Source organism: Littorina saxatilis, linkage group LG11 (genome assembly GCF_037325665.1).
Source record: "Littorina saxatilis isolate snail1 linkage group LG11, US_GU_Lsax_2.0, whole genome shotgun sequence".
NCBI classification, from domain to species: domain Eukaryota; kingdom Metazoa; phylum Mollusca; class Gastropoda; order Littorinimorpha; family Littorinidae; genus Littorina; species Littorina saxatilis.
Genome location: NC_090255.1, coordinates 10,243,358 through 10,249,755, shown reverse-complemented (window position 1 = coordinate 10,249,755; position 6,398 = coordinate 10,243,358). Strand labels below are relative to the sequence as shown.

General features: G+C 39.2%; 1 long non-coding RNA gene across 1 annotated transcript; it reads right to left on the bottom strand.

Annotated features, from left to right (window-relative positions):
• Positions 1-5,843: 5,843 nt before the first annotated feature.
• LOC138979718 (uncharacterized) lies at positions 5,844-6,223 on the bottom strand. The gene is made up of 2 exons (XR_011460110.1): positions 6,184-6,223; positions 5,844-6,147 (listed from the first exon to the last, which is right to left on the bottom strand). It is a non-coding gene; the product is annotated as an uncharacterized lncRNA (long non-coding RNA).
• Between the last annotated feature and the right edge of the window lie 175 nt (positions 6,224-6,398).

Here is a 6,398-nt window from a genome sequence, read left to right as displayed (position 1 = left end):
GGGAGGAAGTCTTAAATTGGGGGGTTCCACTGTATAAGGCCAAACCAAAATATATGTTGGTATAGGGTAACCCAACCGACCCTATTTTTTCCCGCTGACCCTAACACTTTTTTTTCATTTCTCAAAAAAAACAAAAAATCTGGCACATTTTGCAAACCATACCGAGACTAAAAATGTAAAATGAAATTTAAACAAGAAGGGCAAAGCCCATACGACTCACATGCTTGACCTAAACCTAGCAATGACATCATACACTAAGAACTGCTTTACACATTTTTCCTACCAAAATACATGTGACCTTGACCCAAGGTCAAGGTCATCCAAGGTCATGCAACACAAAGCTGTTAATTCAAGACATAGGAAGTACAATGGTGCTTATTGGCTCTTTCTACCATGAGATATGGTCACTTTTAGTGGTTCACTACCTTATTTTGGTCACATTTCATAAGGGTCAAAGAGACCTTGACCTTGATCATATGTGTCTCATGATGAAAGCATAACATGTGCCCCACATAATTTTTAAGTTTGAAACAGTTGTCTTCCATAGTTCAGGGTCAAGGTCACTTCAAAATATGTATACAATCCAACTTTGAAGAGCCCCTGTGACCTTGACCTTGAAGCAAGGTAAACCAAACTGGTATCAAAAGATGGGGCTTACTTTGCCCTATATATCATATATAGGTGAGGTATTTAATCTCAAAAACTTCAGAGAAAATGTGAAAAATGTGAAAAATAGCTGTTTTTTAGACAACATTTATGGCCCCTGCGACCTTGACCTTGAAGCAAGGTCAAGATGCTATGTATGTTTTTTGGGGCCTTGTCATCATACACCATCTTGCCAAATTTGGTACTAATAGACTGAATAGTGTCCAAGAAATATCCAACGTTAAAGTTTTCCGGACGGCCGGACGGACGTCCGGACGGACGGACGGACGGACGGACGGACGGACGGACGACTCGGGTGAGTACATAGACTCACTTTTGCTTCGCATGTGAGTCAAAAAAAGCTGACCCTAATTTGTTTTGGTCATAGTAGGGGTTCTTTGGGGACCAACATATATTTTAGTTTGGCCTAAACATTAACTGTAAAGGGCATGGTGTTATGTTGTAAAGGGTATGGTTATGTTACAGGCATTAAGTGAAACCAGGCATTACGCGTAATGCCTGAAATGTTCAGGCATTACGCGTAATGCCTGTGACCACTAGGCATTACACGTAATGCCTAAAAATACCAGGCATTACGTGCAATGTCTGAAAATCATTGTCAGGCATTACACGTAATGCCTGAAACCTGTTACAGGCATTAAGTGAAACCAGGCATTACGTGTAATGCCTGAATATCGTTTGAAAGAATCGGTCGAACAACAACACCTTTGACTCTCGCTCGTTTCTTCTTCTGATGACACTCTGCGAACAAAGATTTGTAAAGTGGGTTCACGTAGGACAGGGTCCAGATTGCATTCATCTTGCTAAAACAACAACATGTCAATGTACCCGAGCGATACATTCAAACTACTAAAGATCGTGAACAACTTCCGTCGCATAATAATAACAAATCTCCCTTATGAGAAAAAAACCCCGTTTACAGTGTTTCTCAAGCGAACATTAATAATCATTTGATATCGTAGCTTTCAACAGCCCCGGTATTTGAGATAACACAACGCAATTTTCTTATTAGCTGTTTTTGTTTCAGCAAGAACGATAGTCAGTGTACTAAGCCTTTTTTTGTTACCTCCCTTTGACATTATACTTATGTGTCAATTACTCTATCAGAGACAGCATTGGAGATAACCCGGTTTCAGTATTGTTTCACGATAGACGTAGAGCTGAATACCAACACTCAAATCTGTTTTTGACAAACACCACACATCACTTACTTTGCCAAGAGATGATACTCATGTTGTGACTTTGTCGTTTTCTGGAAAGCAGCTTTTACTTCTTCGATTGTTCTGAAGTACACAGCTTTCGGGAGCAACTTTCTGCCGTCCTTTTCATAATGTTCAAACAAACGTCGAGTAAACAATTGCATTTGTTCTTTTTCATTATCCTCCATGGTGACGAATAAGCAACTGGTGAAAACTCGACTGGAAATATTGGACCTCGGCTTTCGATTGTGACATGCACTCACACTTACGTGAAATTCAAACTGTGGTGAACACTATGTCAGAAATACATTATTTTGCATTGCGAACCATCACTCATAATCGCAAAATTGAAATGTGCATTCATTTCAAAGCTCACTTGATTGAATGTCAGTTACTATATTCACACCATGACATTTTGTCAACACTTTGTCCTTAAAAAATGTTCTCACCGTCATCCAAGAGGTAATGTGTATTGCCTGAATTGCTTCAGGCAATAAGCGTAATTTTGAGAGTCAAATTTCAGGCATTACGTGTAATGCCTGGTATTTTTAGGCATTACGTGTAATGCCTAGTGGTCACAGGCATTACGCGCGTAATGCCTTGTTTCACTTAATGCCTGTAACATATATACATGTATGTCTTGTAAAGGGCGTGGATACATTGTAAATTATGGAACCCAATTAAGAACGATTTTGTTTGTTTTGTCAACTACAGTTCCATACACTTACCATTTTTGTTTCTTTTTTATTGTTGTTTTTAACATGAGTTAAATTGAGTGTCAAATTTCATTGCTTGTGTGTCTATCAAACTGATGGATCTGTTTCATTGGTCTCCACAAGATTTGTTCCTGGTTGTAAATTGACTCTTGCTGCTCAAAATGAAATCTGGTGCAGATATTTTGCTCATGTGTTCTTTTTGATACATGTAATTACTAAGGCACGTGATGAGTTGTTGTGTTATAAGACTAATGCATGGGTGGGATTCTTCCAGTATATGCCGGAAATTCGGATTCGATTATGGCCTGTAAGAGGCGACTAACGGATTCTGTTTCTCTTTTTACCCTTGTTAAGTGTTTCTTGTATAGAATATAGTCAATTTTTGTAAAGATTTTAGTCAAGCAGTATGTAAGAAATGTTAAGTCCTTTGTACTGGAAACTTGCATTCTCCCAGTAAGGTAATATATTGTACTACGTTGCAAGCCCCTGGAGCAAATTTTTGATTAGTGCTTTTGTGAACAAGAAACAATTGACAAGTGGCTCTATCCCATCTCCCCCCTTTCCCCGTCACAATATAACCTTGAATGGTTGAAAACGACGTTAAACACCAAATAAAGAAAGATTTCATTACTTGTGTGTCTTTATTTAACTGATGGATCTGTTTCATTGGTCTCCACAAGATTTGTTCCTACTGGTTGTAAATTGACTCTTGCTGCTCAAAATGAAATCTGGTGCAGATATTTTGCTCATGTGTTCCTTTTGATACATGTAATTACTAAGGCACGTTATGAGTTGTTGTGATATAAGACTAATGCATGGGTGGGATTCTTCTGGTATATGCTGGAAATTCGGATTCGATTATGGCCTCTTTTTTGTTGTTGATGATTCTTTAGGATTCATGTCATTTTTCAGTCCCACCCATTCTAATGAAAGGGATGTTTTTCTTCTTGCTTGAAAAAAACCCAGATTTATTTAGTAATACAATACACTTGTATCAACCGAAAGAGGATACTTTCTTGTTTTGTACCGGCCATCCCCAGACACTGTCCCCACCCCATGGGCAGTGGGCCAGATTTATTCCAACACACACACACATAAACACACACACACACACATAAACACCCACACCCAAACACACCTACACACACAGATTGTGAAACATGCCTTATTGTGTGTGTCTGTGAATATATTTAAGGCAGTTATATCCCGCAGTGGGGCACTGCGGTTATGAAATTAAAAGCCCCTCCTGTTTTTGGAACCGCAGGAGCTTTCTAGTTTGCTGTTAGGTAGATTTTTGGTTCCTCTTTCCTGTCATGCTCTCTTTTTCTTCATGAATTCTTTTCTTTTTTCTGCCTTCTTGCTCATTCACCTGTATTTTTTCCAAAAATCTCTTCTCTTGCCGCTTGTCTCGCGATTCATGTATAGTTTAATCTGTTAGTGTTCTGATGTAAGTCCAGCAGTAGATAGGTTAAGCCTATTTTAACATACTGGAAACTGGTAATCTTCCAGTAGGTATTAATTTAGTTTTACTAAAGCCTGCTGGGACACAAGTAATGGGTTAGTGCATTTGTAAACAGGAATCGCTTGACAAGTGGCCCCCTTCATCCCCCCCTTCCTCGTCCTGATATGGCTCTGCGTAGTCGGCTGGACGTTAAGCAACAAATAAACAAACAAACAAGGCAGTTATAGTTGTACTGATATGAAATGCAACAGTCATCAAAGCTTTAGACATACCTTATATGGATTATAAGAGCATGGGTGAAACCTAGGAAAATCAAATTGACTGAACATTTTTTGAGGCAGGGGTTCAGGGGCCGCCCAGGCCCGTACGGGGCAGGGCCCCGTTAGGGATTGCCCCCCGGCCGAAAACGAATTTTTGCATTATTCATTGTGATTTTGTGGCCTTTCCTGGCAAAAAAATACACTATCATGCAGGTCAAAAAGTACCTTCAGATTCTAATGATATGGTAAAAAGAGTAAACAAAATCAAAACAATTCACAGAAGTAATCATTTTTCTTTTGTATCCTTTCACACTTGCATCTTCCAACACAACAACACAAGCATCTCTTATAGTGCAAAGTTCTCAAGGAAAAGCACTTGAGTTTCAAGCACCAAACTTATCACACACAGTTTTAGTTTCATGAACTCCAACCAGTCCCATCGCCATTTGTTGGCTAGACCAGCATCAATAAGATCTGTCCGTGCGTGTTCCGTCAAAACCGGCATCTTTGTCACAGAAATCGTGTCACCACTTAGTAATGCCTGCCAAAATGCGAGAGTACTTTTTTTATCATCGTGATGCAGAGCGAATCCAAAAGCGAAGAAACCTCACCTACGGGGTTTACCGCGAGCACGGGCAAAAGCGCTTCCGTTTCCGGGCAAACTGCAACCGGTTCACTTGCAGTTCAAAAACGTGTTCCGCAAGTAGTTTCGGGTTTTGTTTCAAAAAATTTTTTACTTTTTTTTTCTCAAAATTGTGGATTGACGGAATTTCTGTCAGACTTATTTTCAGATTGACGGATTTCAGTCAATTGACAGGCTAGTTTCACCCATGCAAGAGTGTCCTGATCCAATCGACGATTTTCGGAAATAACTTTGTCTGGTTTGTATGGGTTGTCAAAGAGTGAGTTCCCTTGCTTTTCCTCAGACAAATATTGAAATCTGCTTCCTGTACACATGTTTGAGACACGTCCCCTTGCTATAATGTCACGAGGGAAATAATGCCCAAGTGACATTACAGGCCAGCCGCTAGCAAGAGGGTGTGTCTCAAAACAGGTGTATACAGGAAGCACATGTCAATATTTGTCAAAGCAAAAGCAAGGGTACTCACTCTTTCACAACCCATAGTCATACAAACCCCACAGTTATTTCCGGAATTCGTCCATTATTGATGAACATTATCATAGTGTTGCATACTCACAACAACTAATGCTGCATTTTACAAGATTTTAAAGAAACAGCATCACAAGTCTTGTGTTCTGGTGTCTAACAACACACTTATTCCATTTTATGCAGCATTTTTTTGTTTCTCGTTTGTTACTGGTTTATTTGGAGGGAGAAGGTTAACAATGACAAAATGTCCAGTGTTTAACATTTTGTTCTTGAAATGTTAACATATTAGAAAATGTGCGTGCATGTTTTTTCTGAACATTAAACTTGTGCCAATCTGAAAAATACAATTGGGCTTTTTAGCGTTCATACATGAGGGAGAGATGTGGACAGCAAACTTTCACTCAATTGTATGTGAATGACAAATATGTGTACATCAAAGATTTTTTTTATTGACTTGAGAAAATAAAATCGATGTATAAAATGAACGACTTACCTAAAATGAAATCACTTAGTTTTACACAATATATTTCACTTTATACAATGTATTACTACTGTTACGGTGACACACATAAAGTTATCAGTTACAGCACTAACTATTGTACGTGTCTTACATGCACATTAAATAAGATTTTCTTTCTTGTTAACACATGTATACAATGGAATCGTGGCTAAATCTCTTGGCTTTAGCTTATACACACACCGCCTCACACATATCTCTCTCTCTCTCACACATCTCTCTCTCTCTCACACATCTCTCTCTCTCACACACATCTCTCTCTCTCTCACACATCTCTCTCTCTCTCTCTCTCACACATCTCTCTCTCTCTCACACACATCTCTCTCTCACACACATCTCTCTCTCTCTCTCACACACATCTCTCTCTCTCTCTCTCTCACACATCTCTCTCTCTCTCACACACATCTCCTCTCTCTCACACACATCTCCTCTCTCTCTCACACATCTCTCTCTCTCTCTCACACACA